At 46.2% G+C, this 23,369-nt stretch overlaps 13 non-coding genes across 13 annotated transcripts; all 13 read right to left on the bottom strand.

The window, feature by feature from the left end:
* Positions 1 to 2,572: 2,572 nt before the first annotated feature.
* On the bottom strand, positions 2,573 to 2,654 carry trnal-cag (transfer RNA leucine (anticodon CAG)). The gene has a single exon. It is a non-coding gene; the product is annotated as a tRNA-Leu (tRNA).
* Positions 2,655 to 4,303: 1,649 nt separating this feature from the next.
* On the bottom strand, positions 4,304 to 4,376 carry trnav-cac (transfer RNA valine (anticodon CAC)). Its single transcript has one exon. It is a non-coding gene; the product is annotated as a tRNA-Val (tRNA).
* Positions 4,377 to 5,901: 1,525 nt separating this feature from the next.
* trnal-cag (transfer RNA leucine (anticodon CAG)) lies at positions 5,902 to 5,983 on the bottom strand. The gene has a single exon. It is a non-coding gene; the product is annotated as a tRNA-Leu (tRNA).
* A 1,649-nt stretch (positions 5,984 to 7,632) lies between these two features.
* On the bottom strand, positions 7,633 to 7,705 carry trnav-cac (transfer RNA valine (anticodon CAC)). The gene has a single exon. It is a non-coding gene; the product is annotated as a tRNA-Val (tRNA).
* Positions 7,706 to 9,230: 1,525 nt separating this feature from the next.
* trnal-cag (transfer RNA leucine (anticodon CAG)) lies at positions 9,231 to 9,312 on the bottom strand. Its single transcript has one exon. It is a non-coding gene; the product is annotated as a tRNA-Leu (tRNA).
* Positions 9,313 to 10,961: 1,649 nt separating this feature from the next.
* On the bottom strand, positions 10,962 to 11,034 carry trnav-cac (transfer RNA valine (anticodon CAC)). Its single transcript has one exon. It is a non-coding gene; the product is annotated as a tRNA-Val (tRNA).
* A 1,525-nt stretch (positions 11,035 to 12,559) lies between these two features.
* On the bottom strand, positions 12,560 to 12,641 carry trnal-cag (transfer RNA leucine (anticodon CAG)). Its single transcript has one exon. It is a non-coding gene; the product is annotated as a tRNA-Leu (tRNA).
* A 1,649-nt stretch (positions 12,642 to 14,290) lies between these two features.
* On the bottom strand, positions 14,291 to 14,363 carry trnav-cac (transfer RNA valine (anticodon CAC)). Its single transcript has one exon. It is a non-coding gene; the product is annotated as a tRNA-Val (tRNA).
* A 1,525-nt stretch (positions 14,364 to 15,888) lies between these two features.
* On the bottom strand, positions 15,889 to 15,970 carry trnal-cag (transfer RNA leucine (anticodon CAG)). Its single transcript has one exon. It is a non-coding gene; the product is annotated as a tRNA-Leu (tRNA).
* Positions 15,971 to 17,619: 1,649 nt separating this feature from the next.
* On the bottom strand, positions 17,620 to 17,692 carry trnav-cac (transfer RNA valine (anticodon CAC)). The gene has a single exon. It is a non-coding gene; the product is annotated as a tRNA-Val (tRNA).
* Positions 17,693 to 19,217: 1,525 nt separating this feature from the next.
* trnal-cag (transfer RNA leucine (anticodon CAG)) lies at positions 19,218 to 19,299 on the bottom strand. Its single transcript has one exon. It is a non-coding gene; the product is annotated as a tRNA-Leu (tRNA).
* A 1,649-nt stretch (positions 19,300 to 20,948) lies between these two features.
* trnav-cac (transfer RNA valine (anticodon CAC)) lies at positions 20,949 to 21,021 on the bottom strand. The gene has a single exon. It is a non-coding gene; the product is annotated as a tRNA-Val (tRNA).
* A 1,525-nt stretch (positions 21,022 to 22,546) lies between these two features.
* trnal-cag (transfer RNA leucine (anticodon CAG)) lies at positions 22,547 to 22,628 on the bottom strand. The gene has a single exon. It is a non-coding gene; the product is annotated as a tRNA-Leu (tRNA).
* Positions 22,629 to 23,369: the final 741 nt, after the last annotated feature.

Genomic DNA, 23,369 nt, shown 5'->3' with positions numbered 1-23,369 from the left:
AATCGACGAGAAGCGACTCAATAAATTTTGCTCAATTCCATGGTGCTTATTAGAAATGCATTTTCTGTTCACCTCAATCTAAAAGGCAGTTTCTCAACATAGTAACAAAGTCAAAAGGTAATTACCTCACCCCACCCCCACTCCGGAAGAGGTGCTAACTGCCCTTGATTGCTTTTTGTTCTCGATGTGAAGAGCTCTCACGCCTCTGAGTCACCTTCACGTGTCTGGTTACTGAGTGAGTCACAAAGAAGGGGTTTCTCCAGAGCTGCAACTGCCTGACTTCCCCACTCGACTTCGCCGTTTACATTTTCCTGCTCCTCAGTGATTTCAAGAAAACCAAATGGATGCGATGTCATTCTGTAACCTCTCTGTCGATTCCTCCGTTTCAGTTCCAACGTGGCTTAGGTCTCGGGGCGCACCTCAATACTAGCGACACCATGAAAGCACAGGTCCAGAGGTTCCTCTGAGAGTGTAATTTCTTTCATTGCTGTTGCTGATTGAAAGAGCCACTCAAGTGCGAACTGCTCCAAAACATGATTCAGGACCTCTGGTGCCAATTCTCGTACGTTGAATAACGACAGACAGCTTCCAAACGAGGCCTTTCAGAGACGCCTTTGGGGTACATTTAACAGACAGACAAGTTCAGGAATCCGTGGTGCACTGTGACACCAGCGCATCAGCTTCTTCCCTGTCTTTGAACCGAGCCGCCTGCGCAAGGAATGCAAATGCGGTACTGCTTTTCGTAGAAGAATCAGAAGGGGGTAACTACACTCTCAAACAGAATTGCATATGATCAGAACCAGTTTGGATAAAAACTTTACAATTCTTTGCACAGTCATTAAATGGAATTGCATTACATTTCACTACGCGAGCAGATTTGTTCAAGCAACTTCGAAGGCAGGTTTGCAGATGGGAAAGCAAGCAAGAAAGCACCGTTCTTGTCCATGTAAAAGGCTGCCGATGAAGAACAAAGCAGTTTCTGCCCAGTTGCGAACTGGGGACCTTTCGCGTGTGAGGCGAACGTGATGACCACTACACTACAGAAACAAGCCGCAGCCGCCCCTCCGGCAGTTCAGGGGCATCCAGCACTGAAAGTTGAAGCCATTCTTCGTTTCACCTTTCTGTTTCCAATAGCTCGTTGTTGTCCAGCGTAATTGACATCTTCAAAACATAAAAAAAAGACACGTGAAATTGATGATAAAATATAGACAAGGATGTGGTCAATGTTTGGACCGTAGGGCGAGGTCGACTAGGCTGGGACGACTTTCCCTGCAGCGTAACGACTGCGACATGATCTAATGGAAGGGTTGGAAACTGAGTATTTACGTGTTTTACCCAAGTTGGGGTGAGTTGAAAACTCGAGAGCATAGGTTTAAGGTGAGTGGGCTGAAATTGACAAAGGACCTGAGGCACATTTCCCACACAGAAGGTTGTGCGTGTATGGAATGAGCTCCCAGAGGAAGCGGAGGAGGCTCAGAAAATTGCATGAGTTTCTGGATAGGATGGGTTGAGAGGGTTTGGGGCCAAATACTGGGGAACCGGACTTGTTTATATTTGGCTATGTGCTGAGCATGGACGAGATACACCGAAGTATCTGTTTCCACGCGGTGTCCCCCAAAAACGTTGTGTTGCTTACACCTGCTTTAAAGGATTACTTTTTAGCGGAGCTTGCCGTCGCAGTCTGTGGCACAATCCTTTACTGTGTTCGATGCTCACGGGAAAGGTAGTATTGCGAAACACTGCAGAAAGGAACGACTTCCTTACTTTTGCTCCGACTGACCATACTCTGTGAAATTTTCCCAGATCCTCAGTTAATGACTTTTGCAGCTGGAAGTTTCCTCAGAAACGCTGTTAACTCGTAAAGTATTGAGCGAATCGCAAAACAGAAAGCATTTAACACGGAACACAAACAAAGCTGGCATACCTAATGCATTTTCAGACACAGAGATGCATGAATGCTAAATGTGAGACAGTCCGAGGGCATGATTTATAAAGTAATCTCACAACTAACAACAGGACAATTCCAAACTACTCTTTCACACATACTGCAGCCTTAGGGAACCACCACTTCCCAGACAATACTGAAAAGAGAGAAAGAAAGAACCTAATAAGAATGGGCCATAAAAAGTGAATTTCACCAATCACAGTCTCGATTAGATTACCTTTCCCTTCCGATGTCTCCAGGACGGAAACGAAGGAAATGGGAGAAATTCAACAACATATCACATCGAAATTCGTTGGAACGATTTTCCCATTGGCCGAAAAACCAAATAACGACGAGTCGAGTCACCCCAGGACTTTGTTTCACAACAGCGATGAAATACCGGTCTCCATTCGGTTCCAGTACAAGCTCAACTTGCCTGGAACAGCACAGCTGCTTGCGATTTTCTGCGCGGGAGGCGAACACGATCATGACAGACAGAGACACTTTGAAATATTCGGCACTATCCCACACCACAGTTAATTCCCCGGGAAGCAAAGCCATTTTACTTTTGTTTTCAACATCAATACAGTGGGGACAGAAACAGCATTTTAACAAAAAAGCTGCAGCGTTGGAGTTGATCTGCAGAAATGGCAGTGGTGGGATTCGAACCCACGCCCCTTTCGAGACTGGAACCTGGATCCAGCGCCTTCGACCGCTCGGCCACACTACCAGCCGGCCGCGCGCACCATTTTCTTGCGTTTCCAACTGTGCTCTCCTGCATAACAACAGATGCCAAGTCACATGAAAATGGTTCCATGATCCCTCTCCGACTCGCACAGCTGCTGGGATGTGCCCGTCTACAATATCAATTTCGCAGCAGATAATGAGAGCCCATCAATCCAGACAAAAATCAATGGTAAGCTGAGTCTATCTTCTCAGACTCCTTTCAGCTCCAAATGTATCTGTGAGAATATATGTTCGGTTATGATTTGGTCAAATAACCACGAGCTGCTTGACATTACTGCAATTTCGATTCTTGCTTTGCTAAATGATTTCACCCATTGCTTGAAACAGGGCAAGTTTCACGTTTACGCGGAACATGAAGCACACCGGACTACAGGGAAAATGCACAAAGCCGTGTTCCACATCATACCGTGCAGCGTAATTTCAGTCACTGTGTCTGTTTTGCAGAAAAAGAGTCCCAAACAACGTACTCCACCCTAAAACCGGAGGTCGCATTCCTATTCGAGAACGACAGATCGCATTGTGAGGATGCTCTGACCTCGGAGCCAGTTCGAGATGCCACTTTCCTTGCCTTTTACCCTAACCGTGCAATTTGCTGCAGAGATGTTCACTCCTGGACATCAGCCACGTGGATAGCAACTGAGTTGGAAACCTGTGTGGGAATCGACGAGAAGCGACTCAATAAATTTTGCTCAATTCCATGGTGCTTATTAGAAATGCATTTTCTGTTCACCTCAATCTAAAAGGCAGTTTCTCAACATAGTAACAAAGTCAAAAGGTAATTACCTCACCCCACCCCCACTCCGGAAGAGGTGCTAACTGCCCTTGATTGCTTTTTGTTCTCGATGTGAAGAGCTCTCACGCCTCTGAGTCACCTTCACGTGTCTGGTTGCTGAGTGAGTCACAAAGAAGGAGTTTCTCCAGAGCTGCAACTGCCTGACTTCCCCACTCGACTTCGCCGTTTACATTTTCCTGCTCCTCAGTGATTTCAAGAAAACCAAATGGATGCGATGTCATTCTGTAACCTCTCTGTCGATTCCTCCGTTTCAGTTCCAACGTGGCTTAGGTCTCGGGGCGCACCTTAATACTAGCGACACCATGAAAGCACAGGTCCAGAGGTTCCTCTGAGAGTGTAATTTCTTTCATTGCTGTTGCTGATTGAAAGAGCCACTCAAGTGCGAACTGCTCCAAAACATGATTCAGGACCTCTGGTGCCAATTCTCGTACGTTGAATAACGACAGACAGCTTCCAAACGAGGCCTTTCAGAGACGCCTTTGGGGTACATTTAACAGACAGACAAGTTCAGGAATCCGTGGTGCACTGTGACACCAGCGCATCAGCTTCTTCCCTGTCTTTGAACCGAGCCGCCTGCGCAAGGAATGCAAATGCGGTACTGCTTTTCGTAGAAGAATCAGAAGGGGGTAACTACACTCTCAAACAGAATTGCATATGATCAGAACCAGTTTGGATAAAAACTTTACAATTCTTTGCACAGTCATTAAATGGAATTGCATTACATTTCACTACGCGAGCAGATTTGTTCAAGCAACTTCGAAGGCAGGTTTGCAGATGGGAAAGCAAGCAAGAAAGCACCGTTCTTGTCCATGTAAAAGGCTGCCGATGAAGAACAAAGCAGTTTCTGCCCAGTTTCGAACTGGGGACCTTTCGCGTGTGAGGCGAACGTGATGACCACTACACTACAGAAACAAGCCGCAGCCGCCCATCCGGCAGCTCAGGGGCATCCAGCACTGAAAGTTGAAGCCATTCTTCGTTTCACCTTTCTGTTTCCAATAGCTCGTTGTTGTCCAGCGTAATTGACATCTTCAAAACATAAAAAAAAGACACGTGAAATTGATGATAAAATTTAGACAAGTATGTGGTCAATGTTTGGACCGTAGGGCGAGGTCGACTAGGCTGGGACGACTTTCCCTGCAGCGTAACGACTGCGACATGATCTAATGGAAGGGTTGGAAACTGAGTATTTACGTGTTTTACCCAAGTTGAGGTGAGTTGAAAACTCGAGAGCATAGGTTTAAGGTGAGTGGGCTGAAATTGACAAAGGACCTGAGGCACATTTCCCACACAGAAGGTTGTGCGTGTATGGAATGAGCTCCCAGAGGAAGCGGAGGAGGCTCAGAAAATTGCATGAGTTTCTGGATAGGATGGGTTGAGAGGGTTTGGGGCCAAATACTGGGGAACCGGACTTGTTTATATTTGGCTATGTGCTGAGCATGGACGAGATACACCGAAGTATCTGTTTCCACGCGGTGTCCCCCAAAAACGTTGTGTTGCTTACACCTGCTTTAAAGGATTACTTTTTAGCGGAGCTTGCCGTCGCAGTCTGTGGCACAATCCTTTACTGTGTTCGATGCTCACGGGAAAGGTAGTATTGCGAAACACTGCAGAAAGGAACGACTTCCTTACTTTTGCTCCGACTGACCATACTCTGTGAAATTTTCCCAGATCCTCAGTTAAGGACTTTTGCAGCTGGAAGTTTCCTCAGAAACGCTGTTAACTCGTAAAGTATTGAGCGAATCGCAAAACAGAAAGCATTTAACACGGAACACAAACAAAGCTGGCATACCTAATGCATTTTCAGACACAGAGATGCATGAATGCTAAATGTGAGACAGTCCGAGGGCATGATTTATAAAGTAATCTCACAACTAACAACAGGACAATTCCAAACTACTCTTTCACACATACTGCAGCCTTAGGGAACCACCACTTCCCAGACAATACTGAAAAGAGAGAAAGAAAGAACCTAATAAGAATGGGCCATAAAAAGTGAATTTCACCAATCACAGTCTCGATTAGATTACCTTTCCCTTCCGATGTCTCCAGGACGGAAACGAAGGAAATGGGAGAAATTCAACAACATATCACATCGAAATTCGTTGGAACGATTTTCCCATTGGCCGAAAAACCAAATAACGACGAGTCGAGTCACCCCAGGACTTTGTTTCACAACAGCGATGAAATACCGGTCTCCATTCGGTTCCAGTACAAGCTCAACTTGCCTGGAACAGCACAGCTGCTTGCGATTTTCTGCGCGGGAGGCGAACACGATCATGACAGACAGAGACACTTTGAAATATTCGGCACTATCCCACACCACAGTTAATTCCCCGGGAAGCAAAGCCATTTTACTTTTGTTTTCAACATCAATACAGTGGGGACAGAAACAGCATTTTAACAAAAAAGCTGCAGCGTTGGAGTTGATCTGCAGAAATGGCAGTGGTGGGATTCGAACCCACGCCCCTTTCGAGACTGGAACCTGGATCCAGCGCCTTCGACCGCTCGGCCACACTACCAGCCGGCCGCGCGCACCATTTTCTTGCGTTTCCAACTGTGCTCTCCTGCATAACAACAGATGCCAAGTCACATGAAAATGGTTCCATGATCCCTCTCCGACTCGCACAGCTGCTGGGATGTGCCCGTCTACAATATCAATTTCGCAGCAGATAATGAGAGCCCATCAATCCAGACAAAAATCAATGGTAAGCTGAGTCTATCTTCTCAGACTCCTTTCAGCTCCAAATGTATCTGTGAGAATATATGTTCGGTTATGATTTGGTCAAATAACCACGAGCTGCTTGACATTACTGCAATTTCGATTCTTGCTTTGCTAAATGATTTCACCCATTGCTTGAAACAGGGCAAGTTTCACGTTTACGCGGAACATGAAGCACACCGGACTACAGGGAAAATGCACAAAGCCGTGTTCCACATCATACCGTGCAGCGTAATTTCAGTCACTGTGTCTGTTTTGCAGAAAAAGAGTCCCAAACAACGTACTCCACCCTAAAACCGGAGGTCGCATTCCTATTCGAGAACGACAGATCGCATTGTGAGGATGCTCTGACCTCGGAGCCAGTTCTAGATGCCACTTTCCTTGCCTTTTACCCTAACCGTGCAATTTGCTGCAGAGATGTTCACTCCTGGACATCAGCCACGTGGATAGCAACTGAGTTGGAAACCTGTGTGGGAATCGACGAGAAGCGACTCAATAAATTTTGCTCAATTCCATGGTGCTTATTAGAAATGCATTTTCTGTTCACCTCAATCTAAAAGGCAGTTTCTCAACATAGTAACAAAGTCAAAAGGTAATTACCTCACCCCACCCCCACTCCGGAAGAGGTGCTAACTGCCCTTGATTGCTTTTTGTTCTCGATGTGAAGAGCTCTCACGCCTCTGAGTCACCTTCACGTGTCTGGTTGCTGAGTGAGTCACAAAGAAGGAGTTTCTCCAGAGCTGCAACTGCCTGACTTCCCCACTCGACTTCGCCGTTTACATTTTCCTGCTCCTCAGTGATTTCAAGAAAACCAAATGGATGCGATGTCATTCTGTAACCTCTCTGTCGATTCCTCCGTTTCAGTTCCAACGTGGCTTAGGTCTCGGGGCGCACCTTAATACTAGCGACACCATGAAAGCACAGGTCCAGAGGTTCCTCTGAGAGTGTAATTTCTTTCATTGCTGTTGCTGATTGAAAGAGCCACTCAAGTGCGAACTGCTCCAAAACATGATTCAGGACCTCTGGTGCCAATTCTCGTACGTTGAATAACGACAGACAGCTTCCAAACGAGGCCTTTCAGAGACGCCTTTGGGGTACATTTAACAGACAGACAAGTTCAGGAATCCGTGGTGCACTGTGACACCAGCGCATCAGCTTCTTCCCTGTCTTTGAACCGAGCCGCCTGCGCAAGGAATGCAAATGCGGTACTGCTTTTCGTAGAAGAATCAGAAGGGGGTAACTACACTCTCAAACAGAATTGCATATGATCAGAACCAGTTTGGATAAAAACTTTACAATTCTTTGCACAGTCATTAAATGGAATTGCATTACATTTCACTACGCGAGCAGATTTGTTCAAGCAACTTCGAAGGCAGGTTTGCAGATGGGAAAGCAAGCAAGAAAGCACCGTTCTTGTCCATGTAAAAGGCTGCCGATGAAGAACAAAGCAGTTTCTGCCCAGTTTCGAACTGGGGACCTTTCGCGTGTGAGGCGAACGTGATGACCACTACACTACAGAAACAAGCCGCAGCCGCCCATCCGGCAGCTCAGGGGCATCCAGCACTGAAAGTTGAAGCCATTCTTCGTTTCACCTTTCTCTTTCCAATAGCTCGTTGTTGTCCAGCGTAATTGACATCTTCAAAACATAAAAAAAAGACACGTGAAATTGATGATAAAATTTAGACAAGTATGTGGTCAATGTTTGGACCGTAGGGCGAGGTCGACTAGGCTGGGACGACTTTCCCTGCAGCGTAACGACTGCGACATGATCTAATGGAAGGGTTGGAAACTGAGTATTTACGTGTTTTACCCAAGTTGAGGTGAGTTGAAAACTCGAGAGCATAGGTTTAAGGTGAGTGGGCTGAAATTGACAAAGGACCTGAGGCACATTTCCCACACAGAAGGTTGTGCGTGTATGGAATGAGCTCCCAGAGGAAGCGGAGGAGGCTCAGAAAATTGCATGAGTTTCTGGATAGGATGGGTTGAGAGGGTTTGGGGCCAAATACTGGGGAACCGGACTTGTTTATATTTGGCTATGTGCTGAGCATGGACGAGATACACCGAAGTATCTGTTTCCACGCGGTGTCCCCCAAAAACGTTGTGTTGCTTACACCTGCTTTAAAGGATTACTTTTTAGCGGAGCTTGCCGTCGCAGTCTGTGGCACAATCCTTTACTGTGTTCGATGCTCACGGGAAAGGTAGTATTGCGAAACACTGCAGAAAGGAACGACTTCCTTACTTTTGCTCCGACTGACCATACTCTGTGAAATTTTCCCAGATCCTCAGTTAAGGACTTTTGCAGCTGGAAGTTTCCTCAGAAACGCTGTTAACTCGTAAAGTATTGAGCGAATCGCAAAACAGAAAGCATTTAACACGGAACACAAACAAAGCTGGCATACCTAATGCATTTTCAGACACAGAGGTGCATGAATGCTAAATGTGAGACAGTCCGAGGGCATGATTTATAAAGTAATCTCACAACTAACAACAGGACAATTCCAAACTACTCTTTCACACATACTGCAGCCTTAGGGAACCACCACTTCCCAGACAATACTGAAAAGAGAGAAAGAAAGAACCTAATAAGAATGGGCCATAAAAAGTGAATTTCACCAATCACAGTCTCGATTAGATTACCTTTCCCTTCCGATGTCTCCAGGACGGAAACGAAGGAAATGGGAGAAATTCAACAACATATCACATCGAAATTCGTTGGAACGATTTTCCCATTGGCCGAAAAACCAAATAACGACGAGTCGAGTCACCCCAGGACTTTGTTTCACAACAGCGATGAAATACCGGTCTCCATTCGGTTCCAGTACAAGCTCAACTTGCCTGGAACAGCACAGCTGCTTGCGATTTTCTGCGCGGGAGGCGAACACGATCATGACAGACAGAGACACTTTGAAATATTCGGCACTATCCCACACCACAGTTAATTCCCCGGGAAGCAAAGCCATTTTACTTTTGTTTTCAACATCAATACAGTGGGGACAGAAACAGCATTTTAACAAAAAAGCTGCAGCGTTGGAGTTGATCTGCAGAAATGGCAGTGGTGGGATTCGAACCCACGCCCCTTTCGAGACTGGAACCTGGATCCAGCGCCTTAGACCGCTCGGCCACACTACCAGCCGGCCGCGCGCACCATTTTCTTGCGTTTCCAACTGTGCTCTCCTGCATAACAACAGATGCCAAGTCACATGAAAATGGTTCCATGATCCCTCTCCGACTCGCACAGCTGCTGGGATGTGCCCGTCTACAATATCAATTTCGCAGCAGATAATGAGAGCCCATCAATCCAGACAAAAATCAATGGTAAGCTGAATCTATCTTCTCAGACTCCTTTCAGCTCCAAATGTATCTGTGAGAATATATGTTCGGTTATGATTTGGTCAAATAACCACGAGCTGCTTGACATTACTGCAATTTCGATTCTTGCTTTGCTAAATGATTTCACCCATTGCTTGAAACAGGGCAAGTTTCACGTTTACGCGGAACATGAAGCACACCGGACTACAGGGAAAATGCACAAAGCCGTGTTCCACATCATACCGTGCAGCGTAATTTCAGTCACTGTGTCTGTTTTGCAGAAAAAGAGTCCCAAACAATGTACTCCACCCTAAAACCGGAGGTCGCATTCCTATTCGAGAACGACAGATCGCATTGTGAGGACGCTCTGACCTCGGAGCCAGTTCTAGATGCCACTTTCCTTGCCTTTTACCCTAACCGTGCAATTTGCTGCAGAGATGTTCACTCCTGGACATCAGCCACGTGGATAGCAACTGAGTTGGAAACCTGTGTGGGAATCGACGAGAAGCGACTCAATAAATTTTGCTCAATTCCATGGTGCTTATTAGAAATGCATTTTCTGTTCACCTCAATCTAAAAGGCAGTTTCTCAACATAGTAACAAAGTCAAAAGGTAATTACCTCACCCCACCCCCACTCCGGAAGAGGTGCTAACTGCCCTTGATTGCTTTTTGTTCTCGATGTGAAGAGCTCTCACGCCTCTGAGTCACCTTCACGTGTCTGGTTGCTGAGTGAGTCACAAAGAAGGAGTTTCTCCAGAGCTGCAACTGCCTGACTTCCCCACTCGACTTCGCCGTTTACATTTTCCTGCTCCTCAGTGATTTCAAGAAAACCAAATGGATGCGATGTCATTCTGTAACCTCTCTGTCGATTCCTCCGTTTCAGTTCCAACGTGGCTTAGGTCTCGGGGCGCACCTTAATACTAGCGACACCATGAAAGCACAGGTCCAGAGGTTCCTCTGAGAGTGTAATTTCTTTCATTGCTGTTGCTGATTGAAAGAGCCACTCAAGTGCGAACTGCTCCAAAACATGATTCAGGACCTCTGGTGCCAATTCTCGTACGTTGAATAACGACAGACAGCTTCCAAACGAGGCCTTTCAGAGACGCCTTTGGGGTACATTTAACAGACAGACAAGTTCAGGAATCCGTGGTGCACTGTGACACCAGCGCATCAGCTTCTTCCCTGTCTTTGAACCGAGCCGCCTGCGCAAGGAATGCAAATGCGGTACTGCTTTTCGTAGAAGAATCAGAAGGGGGTAACTACACTCTCAAACAGAATTGCATATGATCAGAACCAGTTTGGATAAAAACTTTACAATTCTTTGCACAGTCATTAAATGGAATTGCATTACATTTCACTACGCGAGCAGATTTGTTCAAGCAACTTCGAAGGCAGGTTTGCAGATGGGAAAGCAAGCAAGAAAGCACCGTTCTTGTCCATGTAAAAGGCTGCCGATGAAGAACAAAGCAGTTTCTGCCCAGTTTCGAACTGGGGACCTTTCGCGTGTGAGGCGAACGTGATGACCACTACACTACAGAAACAAGCCGCAGCCGCCCATCCGGCAGCTCAGGGGCATCCAGCACTGAAAGTTGAAGCCATTCTTCGTTTCACCTTTCTCTTTCCAATAGCTCGTTGTTGTCCAGCGTAATTGACATCTTCAAAACATAAAAAAAAGACACGTGAAATTGATGATAAAATATAGACAAGGATGTGGTCAATGTTTGGACCATAGGGCGAGGTCGACTAGGCTGGGACGACTTTCCCTGCAGCGTAACGACTGCGACATGATCTAATGGAAGGGTTGGAAACTGAGTATTTACGTGTTTTACCCAAGTTGGGGTGAGTTGAAAACTCGAGAGCATAGGTTTAAGGTGAGTGGGCTGAAATTGACAAAGGACCTGAGGCACATTTCCCACACAGAAGGTTGTGCGTGTATGGAATGAGCTCCCAGAGGAAGCGGAGGAGGCTCAGAAAATTGCATGAGTTTCTGGATAGGATGGGTTGAGAGGGTTTGGGGCCAAATACTGGGGAACCGGACTTGTTTATATTTGGCTATGTGCTGAGCATGGACGAGATACACCGAAGTATCTGTTTCCACGCGGTGTCCCCCAAAAACGTTGTGTTGCTTACACCTGCTTTAAAGGATTACTTTTTAGCGGAGCTTGCCGTCGCAGTCTGTGGCACAATCCTTTACTGTGTTCGATGCTCACGGGAAAGGTAGTATTGCGAAACACTGCAGAAAGGAACGACTTCCTTACTTTTGCTCCGACTGACCATACTCTGTGAAATTTTCCCAGATCCTCAGTTAAGGACTTTTGCAGCTGGAAGTTTCCTCAGAAACGCTGTTAACTCGTAAAGTATTGAGCGAATCGCAAAACAGAAAGCATTTAACACGGAACACAAACAAAGCTGGCATACCTAATGCATTTTCAGACACAGAGATGCATGAATGCTAAATGTGAGACAGTCCGAGGGCATGATTTATAAAGTAATCTCACAACTAACAACAGGACAATTCCAAACTACTCTTTCACACATACTGCAGCCTTAGGGAACCACCACTTCCCAGACAATACTGAAAAGAGAGAAAGAAAGAAGCTAATAAGAATGGGCCATAAAAAGTGAATTTCACCAATCACAGTCTCGATTAGATTACCTTTCCCTTCCGATGTCTCCAGGACGGAAACGAAGGAAATGGGAGAAATTCAACAACATATCACATCGAAATTCGTTGGAACGATTTTCCCATTGGCCGAAAAACCAAATAACGACGAGTCGAGTCACCCCAGGACTTTGTTTCACAACAGCGATGAAATACCGGTCTCCATTCGGTTCCAGTACAAGCTCAACTTGCCTGGAACAGCACAGCTGCTTGCGATTTTCTGCGCGGGAGGCGAACACGATCATGACAGACAGAGACACTTTGAAATATTCGGCACTATCCCACACCACAGTTAATTCCCCGGGAAGCAAAGCCATTTTACTTTTGTTTTCAACATCAATACAGTGGGGACAGAAACAGCATTTTAACAAAGAAGCTGCAGCGTTGGAGTTGATCTGCAGAAATGGCAGTGGTGGGATTCGAACCCACGCCCCTTTCGAGACTGGAACCTGGATCCAGCGCCTTCGACCGCTCGGCCACACTACCAGCCGGCCGCGCGCACCATTTTCTTGCGTTTCCAACTGTGCTCTCCTGCATAACAACAGATGCCAAGTCACATGAAAATGGTTCCATGATCCCTCTCCGACTCGCACAGCTGCTGGGATGTGCCCGTCTACAATATCAATTTCGCAGCAGATAATGAGAGCCCATCAATCCAGACAAAAATCAATGGTAAGCTGAGTCTATCTTCTCAGACTCCTTTCAGCTCCAAATGTATCTGTGAGAATATATGTTCGGTTATGATTTGGTCAAATAACCACGAGCTGCTTGACATTACTGCAATTTCGATTCTTGCTTTGCTAAATGATTTCACCCATTGCTTGAAACAGGGCAAGTTTCACGTTTACGCGGAACATGAAGCACACCGGACTACAGGGAAAATGCACAAAGCCGTGTTCCACATCATACCGTGCAGCGTAATTTCAGTCACTGTGTCTGTTTTGCAGAAAAAGAGTCCCAAACAACGTACTCCACCCTAAAACCGGAGGTCGCATTCCTATTCGAGAACGACAGATCGCATTGTGAGGATGCTCTGACCTCGGAGCCAGTTCTAGATGCCACTTTCCTTGCCTTTTACCCTAACCGTGCAATTTGCTGCAGAGATGTTCACTCCTGGACATCAGCCACGTGGATAGCAACTGAGTTGGAAACCTGTGTGGGAATCGACGAGAAGCGACTCAATAAATTTTGCTCAATTCCATGGTGCTTATTAGAAATGCATTTTCTGTTCACCTCAATCTAAAAGGCAGTTTCTCAACATAGTAACAAAGTCAAAAGGTAATTACCTCACCCCACCCCCACTCCGGAAGAGGTGCTAACTGCCCTTGATTGCTTTTTGTTCTCGATGTGAAGAGCTCTCACGCCTCTGAGTCACCTTCACGTGTCTGGTTGCTGAGTGAGTCACAAAGAAGGAGTTTCTCCAGAGCTGCAACTGCCTGACTTCCCCACTCGACTTCGCCGTTTACATTTTCCTGCTCCTCAGTGATTTCAAGAAAACCAAATGGATGCGATGTCATTCTGTAACCTCTCTGTCGATTCCTCCGTTTCAGTTCCAACGTGGCTTAGGTCTCGGGGCGCACCTTAATACTAGCGACACCATGAAAGCACAGGTCCAGAGGTTCCTCTGAGAGTGTAATTTCTTTCATTGCTGTTGCTGATTGAAAGAGCCACTCAAGTGCGAACTGCTCCAAAACATGATTCAGGACCTCTGGTGCCAATTCTCGTACGTTGAATAACGACAGACAGCTTCCAAACGAGGCCTTTCAGAGACGCCTTTGGGGTACATTTAACAGACAGACAAGTTCAGGAATCCGTGGTGCACTGTGACACCAGCGCATCAGCTTCTTCCCTGTCTTTGAACCGAGCCGCCTGCGCAAGGAATGCAAATGCGGTACTGCTTTTCGTAGAAGAATCAGAAGGGGGTAACTACACTCTCAAACAGAATTGCATATGATCAGAACCAGTTTGGATAAAAACTTTACAATTCTTTGCACAGTCATTAAATGGAATTGCATTACATTTCACTACGCGAGCAGATTTGTTCAAGCAACTTCGAAGGCAGGTTTGCAGATGGGAAAGCAAGCAAGAAAGCACCGTTCTTGTCCATGTAAAAGGCTGCCGATGAAGAACAAAGCAGTTTCTGCCCAGTTTCGAACTGGGGACCTTTCGCGTGTGAGGCGAACGTGATGACCACTACACTACAGAAACAAGCCGCAGCCGCCCATCCGGCAGCTCAGGGGCATCCAGCACTGAAAGTTGAAGCCATTCTTCGTTTCACCTTTCTGTTTCCAATAGCTCGTTGTTGTCCAGCGTAATTGACATCTTCAAAACATAAAAAAAAGACACGTGAAATTGATGATAAAATTTAGACAAGTATGTGGTCAATGTTTGGACCGTAGGGCGAGGTCGACTAGGCTGGGACGACTTTCCCTGCAGCGTAACGACTGCGACATGATCTAATGGAAGGGTTGGAAACTGAGTATTTACGTGTTTTACCCAAGTTGAGGTGAGTTGAAAACTCGAGAGCATAGGTTTAAGGTGAGTGGGCTGAAATTGACAAAGGACCTGAGGCACATTTCCCACACAGAAGGTTGTGCGTGTATGGAATGAGCTCCCAGAGGAAGCGGAGGAGGCTCAGAAAATTGCATGAGTTTCTGGATAGGATGGGTTGAGAGGGTTTGGGGCCAAATACTGGGGAACCGGACTTGTTTATATTTGGCTATGTGCTGAGCATGGACGAGATACACCGAAGTATCTGTTTCCACGCGGTGTCCCCCAAAAACGTTGTGTTGCTTACACCTGCTTTAAAGGATTACTTTTTAGCGGAGCTTGCCGTCGCAGTCTGTGGCACAATCCTTTACTGTGTTCGATGCTCACGGGAAAGGTAGTATTGCGAAACACTGCAGAAAGGAACGACTTCCTTACTTTTGCTCCGACTGACCATACTCTGTGAAATTTTCCCAGATCCTCAGTTAAGGACTTTTGCAGCTGGAAGTTTCCTCAGAAACGCTGTTAACTCGTAAAGTATTGAGCGAATCGCAAAACAGAAAGCATTTAACACGGAACACAAACAAAGCTGGCATACCTAATGCATTTTCAGACACAGAGGTGCATGAATGCTAAATGTGAGACAGTCCGAGGGCATGATTTATAAAGTAATCTCACAACTAACAACAGGACAATTCCAAACTACTCTTTCACACATACTGCAGCCTTAGGGAACCACCACTTCCCAGACAATACTGAAAAGAGAGAAAGAAAGAACCTAATAAGAATGGGCCATAAAAAGTGAATTTCACCAATCACAGTCTCGATTAGATTACCTTTCCCTTCCGATGTCTCCAGGACGGAAACGAAGGAAATGGGAGAAATTCAACAACATATCACATCGAAATTCGTTGGAACGATTTTCCCATTGGCCGAAAAACCAAATAACGACGAGTCGAGTCACCCCAGGACTTTGTTTCACAACAGCGATGAAATACCGGTCTCCATTCGGTTCCAGTACAAGCTCAACTTGCCTGGAACAGCACAGCTGCTTGCGATTTTCTGCGCGGGAGGCGAACACGATCATGACAGACAGAGACACTTTGAAATATTCGGCACTATCCCACACCACAGTTAATTCCCCGGGAAGCAAAGCCATTTTACTTTTGTTTTCAACATCAATACAGTGGGGACAGAAACAGCATTTTAACAAAAAAGCTGCAGCGTTGGAGTTGATCTGCAGAAATGGCAGTGGTGGGATTCGAACCCACGCCCCTTTCGAGACTGGAACCTGGATCCAGCGCCTTAGACCGCTCGGCCACACTACCAGCCGGCCGCGCGCACCATTTTCTTGCGTTTCCAACTGTGCTCTCCTGCATAACAACAGATGCCAAGTCACATGAAAATGGTTCCATGATCCCTCTCCGACTCGCACAGCTGCTGGGATGTGCCCGTCTACAATATCAATTTCGCAGCAGATAATGAGAGCCCATCAATCCAGACAAAAATCAATGGTAAGCTGAGTCTATCTTCTCAGACTCCTTTCAGCTCCAAATGTATCTGTGAGAATATATGTTCGGTTATGATTTGGTCAAATAACCACGAGCTGCTTGACATTACTGCAATTTCGATTCTTGCTTTGCTAAATGATTTCACCCATTGCTTGAAACAGGGCAAGTTTCACGTTTACGCGGAACATGAAGCACACCGGACTACAGGGAAAATGCACAAAGCCGTGTTCCACATCATACCGTGCAGCGTAATTTCAGTCACTGTGTCTGTTTTGCAGAAAAAGAGTCCCAAACAATGTACTCCACCCTAAAACCGGAGGTCGCATTCCTATTCGAGAACGACAGATCGCATTGTGAGGATGCTCTGACCTCGGAGCCAGTTCTAGATGCCACTTTCCTTGCCTTTTACCCTAACCGTGCAATTTGCTGCAGAGATGTTCACTCCTGGACATCAGCCACATGGATAGCAACTGAGTTGGAAACCTGTGTGGGAATCGACGAGAAGCGACTCAATAAATTTTGCTCAATTCCATGGTGCTTATTAGAAATGCATTTTCTGTTCACCTCAATCTAAAAGGCAGTTTCTCAACATAGTAACAAAGTCAAAAGGTAATTACCTCACCCCACCCCCACTCCGGAAGAGGTGCTAACTGCCCTTGATTGCTTTTTGTTCTCGATGTGAAGAGCTCTCACGCCTCTGAGTCACCTTCACGTGTCTGGTTGCTGAGTGAGTCACAAAGAAGGAGTTTCTCCAGAGCTGCAACTGCCTGACTTCCCCACTCGACTTCGCCGTTTACATTTTCCTGCTCCTCAGTGATTTCAAGAAAACCAAATGGATGCGATGTCATTCTGTAACCTCTCTGTCGATTCCTCCGTTTCAGTTCCAACGTGGCTTAGGTCTCGGGGCGCACCTTAATACTAGCGACACCATGAAAGCACAGGTCCAGAGGTTCCTCTGAGAGTGTAATTTCTTTCATTGCTGTTGCTGATTGAAAGAGCCACTCAAGTGCGAACTGCTCCAAAACATGATTCAGGACCTCTGGTGCCAATTCTCGTACGTTGAATAACGACAGACAGCTTCCAAACGAGGCCTTTCAGAGACGCCTTTGGGGTACATTTAACAGACAGACAAGTTCAGGAATCCGTGGTGCACTGTGACACCAGCGCATCAGCTTCTTCCCTGTCTTTGAACCGAGCCGCCTGCGCAAGGAATGCAAATGCGGTACTGCTTTTCGTAGAAGAATCAGAAGGGGGTAACTACACTCTCAAACAGAATTGCATATGATCAGAACCAGTTTGGATAAAAACTTTACAATTCTTTGCACAGTCATTAAATGGAATTGCATTACATTTCACTACGCGAGCAGATTTGTTCAAGCAACTTCGAAGGCAGGTTTGCAGATGGGAAAGCAAGCAAGAAAGCACCGTTCTTGTCCATGTAAAAGGCTGCCGATGAAGAACAAAGCAGTTTCTGCCCAGTTTCGAACTGGGGACCTTTCGCGTGTGAGGCGAACGTGATGACCACTACACTACAGAAACAAGCCGCAGCCGCCCATCCGGCAGCTCAGGGGTATCCAGCACTGAAAGTTGAAGCCATTCTTCGTTTCACCTTTCTCTTTCCAATAGCTCGTTGTTGTCCAGCGTAATTGACATCTTCAAAACATAAAAAAAAGACACGTGAAATTGATGATAAAATTTAGACAAGGATGTGGTCAATGTTTGGACCGTAGGGCGAGGTCGACTAGGCTGGGACGACTTTCCCTGCAGCGTAACGACTGCGACATGATCTAATGGAAGGGTTGGAAACTGAGTATTTACGTGTTTTACCCAAGTTGAGGTGAGTTGAAAACTCGAGAGCATAGGTTTAAGGTGAGTGGGCTGAAATTGACAAAGGACCTGAGGCACATTTCCCACACAGAAGGTTGTGCGTGTATGGAATGAGCTCCCAGAGGAAGCGGAGGAGGCTCAGAAAATTGCATGAGTTTCTGGATAGGATGGGTTGAGAGGGTTTGGGGCCAAATACTGGGGAACCGGACTTGTTTATATTTGGCTATGTGCTGAGCATGGACGAGATACACCGAAGTATCTGTTTCCACGCGGTGTCCCCCAAAAACGTTGTGTTGCTTACACCTGCTTTAAAGGATTACTTTTTAGCGGAGCTTGCCGTCGCAGTCTGTGGCACAATCCTTTACTGTGTTCGATGCTCACGGGAAAGGTAGTATTGCGAAACACTGCAGAAAGGAACGACTTCCTTACTTTTGCTCCGACTGACCATACTCTGTGAAATTTTCCCAGATCCTCAGTTAAGGACTTTTGCAGCTGGAAGTTTCCTCAGAAACGCTGTTAACTCGTAAAGTATTGAGCGAATCGCAAAACAGAAAGCATTTAACACGGAACACAAACAAAGCTGGCATACCTAATGCATTTTCAGACACAGAGGTGCATGAATGCTAAATGTGAGACAGTCCGAGGGCATGATTTATAAAGTAATCTCACAACTAACAACAGGACAATTCCAAACTACTCTTTCACACATACTGCAGCCTTAGGGTACCACCACTTCCCAGACAATACTGAAAAGAGAGAAAGAAAGAAGCTAATAAGAATGGGCCATAAAAAGTGAATTTCACCAATCACAGTCTCGATTAGATTACCTTTCCCTTCCGATGTCTCCAGGACGGAAACGAAGGAAATGGGAGAAATTCAACAACATATCACATCGAAATTCGTTGGAACGATTTTCCCATTGGCCGAAAAACCAAATAACGACGAGTCGAGTCACCCCAGGACTTTGTTTCACAACAGCGATGAAATACCGGTCTCCATTCGGTTCCAGTACAAGCTCAACTTGCCTGGAACAGCACAGCTGCTTGCGATTTTCTGCGCGGGAGGCGAACACGATCATGACAGACAGAGACACTTTGAAATATTCGGCACTATCCCACACCACAGTTAATTCCCCGGGAAGCAAAGCCATTTTACTTTTGTTTTCAACATCAATACAGTGGGGACAGAAACAGCATTTTAACAAAAAAGCTGCAGCGTTGGAGTTGATCTGCAGAAATGGCAGTGGTGGGATTCGAACCCACGCCCCTTTCGAGACTGGAACCTGGATCCAGCGCCTTAGACCGCTCGGCCACACTACCAGCCGGCCGCGCGCACCATTTTCTTGCGTTTCCAACTGTGCTCTCCTGCATAACAACAGATGCCAAGTCACATGAAAATGGTTCCATGATCCCTCTCCGACTCGCACAGCTGCTGGGATGTGCCCGTCTACAATATCAATTTCGCAGCAGATAATGAGAGCCCATCAATCCAGACAAAAATCAATGGTAAGCTGAGTCTATCTTCTCAGACTCCTTTCAGCTCCAAATGTATCTGTGAGAATATATGTTCGGTTATGATTTGGTCAAATAACCACGAGCTGCTTGACATTACTGCAATTTCGATTCTTGCTTTGCTAAATGATTTCACCCATTGCTTGAAACAGGGCAAGTTTCACGTTTACGCGGAACATGAAGCACACCGGACTACAGGGAAAATGCACAAAGCCGTGTTCCACATCATACCGTGCAGCGTAATTTCAGTCACTGTGTCTGTTTTGCAGAAAAAGAGTCCCAAACAATGTACTCCACCCTAAAACCGGAGGTCGCATTCCTATTCGAGAACGACAGATCGCATTGTGAGGATGCTCTGACCTCGGAGCCAGTTCTAGATGCCACTTTCCTTGCCTTTTACCCTAACCGTGCAATTTGCTGCAGAGATGTTCACTCCTGGACATCAGCCACGTGGATAGCAACTGAGTTGGAAACCTGTGTGGGAATCGACGAGAAGCGACTCAATAAATTTTGCTCAATTCCATGGTGCTTATTAGAAATGCATTTTCTGTTCACCTCAATCTAAAAGGCAGTTTCTCAACATAGTAACAAAGTCAAAAGGTAATTACCTCACCCCACCCCCACTCCGGAAGAGGTGCTAACTGCCCTTGATTGCTTTTTGTTCTCGATGTGAAGAGCTCTCACGCCTCTGAGTCACCTTCACGTGTCTGGTTGCTGAGTGAGTCACAAAGAAGGAGTTTCTCCAGAGCTGCAACTGCCTGACTTCCCCACTCGACTTCGCCGTTTACATTTTCCTGCTCCTCAGTGATTTCAAGAAAACCAAATGGATGCGATGTCATTCTGTAACCTCTCTGTCGATTCCTCCGTTTCAGTTCCAACGTGGCTTAGGTCTCGGGGCGCACCTTAATACTAGCGACACCATGAAAGCACAGGTCCAGAGGTTCCTCTGAGAGTGTAATTTCTTTCATTGCTGTTGCTGATTGAAAGAGCCACTCAAGTGCGAACTGCTCCAAAACATGATTCAGGACCTCTGGTGCCAATTCTCGTACGTTGAATAACGACAGACAGCTTCCAAACGAGGCCTTTCAGAGACGCCTTTGGGGTACATTTAACAGACAGACAAGTTCAGGAATCCGTGGTGCACTGTGACACCAGCGCATCAGCTTCTTCCCTGTCTTTGAACCGAGCCGCCTGCGCAAGGAATGCAAATGCGGTACTGCTTTTCGTAGAAGAATCAGAAGGGGGTAACTACACTCTCAAACAGAATTGCATATGATCAGAACCAGTTTGGATAAAAACTTTACAATTCTTTGCACAGTCATTAAATGGAATTGCATTACATTTCACTACGCGAGCAGATTTGTTCAAGCAACTTCGAAGGCAGGTTTGCAGATGGGAAAGCAAGCAAGAAAGCACCGTTCTTGTCCATGTAAAAGGCTGCCGATGAAGAACAAAGCAGTTTCTGCCCAGTTTCGAACTGGGGACCTTTCGCGTGTGAGGCGAACGTGATGACCACTACACTACAGAAACAAGCCGCAGCCGCCCATCCGGCAGCTCAGGGGCATCCAGCACTGAAAGTTGAAGCCATTCTTCGTTTCACCTTTCTGTTTCCAATAGCTCGTTGTTGTCCAGCGTAATTGACATCTTCAAAACATAAAAAAAAGACACGTGAAATTGATGATAAAATTTAGACAAGTATGTGGTCAATGTTTGGACCGTAGGGCGAGGTCGACTAGGCTGGGACGACTTTCCCTGCAGCGTAACGACTGCGACATGATCTAATGGAAGGGTTGGAAACTGAGTATTTACGTGTTTTACCCAAGTTGAGGTGAGTTGAAAACTCGAGAGCATAGGTTTAAGGTGAGTGGGCTGAAATTGACAAAGGACCTGAGGCACATTTCCCACACAGAAGGTTGTGCGTGTATGGAATGAGCTCCCAGAGGAAGCGGAGGAGGCTCAGAAAATTGCATGAGTTTCTGGATAGGATGGGTTGAGAGGGTTTGGGGCCAAATACTGGGGAACCGGACTTGTTTATATTTGGCTATGTGCTGAGCATGGACGAGATACACCGAAGTATCTGTTTCCACGCGGTGTCCCCCAAAAACGTTGTGTTGCTTACACCTGCTTTAAAGGATTACTTTTTAGCGGAGCTTGCCGTCGCAGTCTGTGGCACAATCCTTTACTGTGTTCGATGCTCACGGGAAAGGTAGTATTGCGAAACACTGCAGAAAGGAACGACTTCCTTACTTTTGCTCCGACTGACCATACTCTGTGAAATTTTCCCAGATCCTCAGTTAAGGACTTTTGCAGCTGGAAGTTTCCTCAGAAACGCTGTTAACTCGTAAAGTATTGAGCGAATCGCAAAACAGAAAGCATTTAACACGGAACACAAACAAAGCTGGCATACCTAATGCATTTTCAGACACAGAGGTGCATGAATGCTAAATGTGAGACAGTCCGAGGGCATGATTTATAAAGTAATCTCACAACTAACAACAGGACAATTCCAAACTACTCTTTCACACATACTGCAGCCTTAGGGAACCACCACTTCCCAGACAATACTGAAAAGAGAGAAAGAAAGAACCTAATAAGAATGGGCCATAAAAAGTGAATTTCACCAATCACAGTCTCGATTAGATTACCTTTCCCTTCCGATGTCTCCAGGACGGAAACGAAGGAAATGGGAGAAATTCAACAACATATCACATCGAAATTCGTTGGAACGATTTTCCCATTGGCCGAAAAACCAAATAACGACGAGTCGAGTCACCCCAGGACTTTGTTTCACAACAGCGATGAAATACCGGTCTCCATTCGGTTCCAGTACAAGCTCAACTTGCCTGGAACAGCACAGCTGCTTGCGATTTTCTGCGCGGGAGGCGAACACGATCATGACAGACAGAGACACTTTGAAATATTCGGCACTATCCCACACCACAGTTAATTCCCCGGGAAGCAAAGCCATTTTACTTTTGTTTTCAACATCAATACAGTGGGGACAGAAACAGCATTTTAACAAAAAAGCTGCAGCGTTGGAGTTGATCTGCAGAAATGGCAGTGGTGGGATTCGAACCCACGCCCCTTTCGAGACTGGAACCTGGATCCAGCGCCTTAGACCGCTCGGCCACACTACCAGCCGGCCGCGCGCACCATTTTCTTGCGTTTCCAACTGTGCTCTCCTGCATAACAACAGATGCCAAGTCACATGAAAATGGTTCCATGATCCCTCTCCGACTCGCACAGCTGCTGGGATGTGCCCGTCTACAATATCAATTTCGCAGCAGATAATGAGAGCCCATCAATCCAGACAAAAATCAATGGTAAGCTGAGTCTATCTTCTCAGACTCCTTTCAGCTCCAAATGTATCTGTGAGAATATATGTTCGGTTATGATTTGGTCAAATAACCACGAGCTGCTTGACATTACTGCAATTTCGATTCTTGCTTTGCTAAATGATTTCACCCATTGCTTGAAACAGGGCAAGTTTCACGTTTACGCGGAACATGAAGCACACCGGACTACAGGGAAAATGCACAAAGCCGTGTTCCACATCATACCGTGCAGCGTAATTTCAGTCACTGTGTCTGTTTTGCAGAAAAAGAGTCCCAAACAATGTACTCCACCCTAAAACCGGAGGTCGCATTCCTATTCGAGAACGACAGATCGCATTGTGAGGATGCTCTGACCTCGGAGCCAGTTCTAGATGCCACTTTCCTTGCCTTTTACCCTAACCGTGCAATTTGCTGCAGAGATGTTCACTCCTGGACATCAGCCACATGGATAGCAACTGAGTTGGAAACCTGTGTGGGAATCGACGAGAAGCGACTCAATAAATTTTGCTCAATTCCATGGTGCTTATTAGAAATGCATTTTCT

Source organism: Chiloscyllium punctatum, chromosome 16 (assembly GCF_047496795.1).
Source record: "Chiloscyllium punctatum isolate Juve2018m chromosome 16, sChiPun1.3, whole genome shotgun sequence".
In the NCBI taxonomy this organism is placed as follows: Eukaryota; Metazoa; Chordata; class Chondrichthyes; order Orectolobiformes; family Hemiscylliidae; genus Chiloscyllium; species Chiloscyllium punctatum.
The sequence above is the reverse complement of the archived record's forward strand: the minus strand, read 5'-3'. Positions and strand labels throughout refer to the sequence as shown.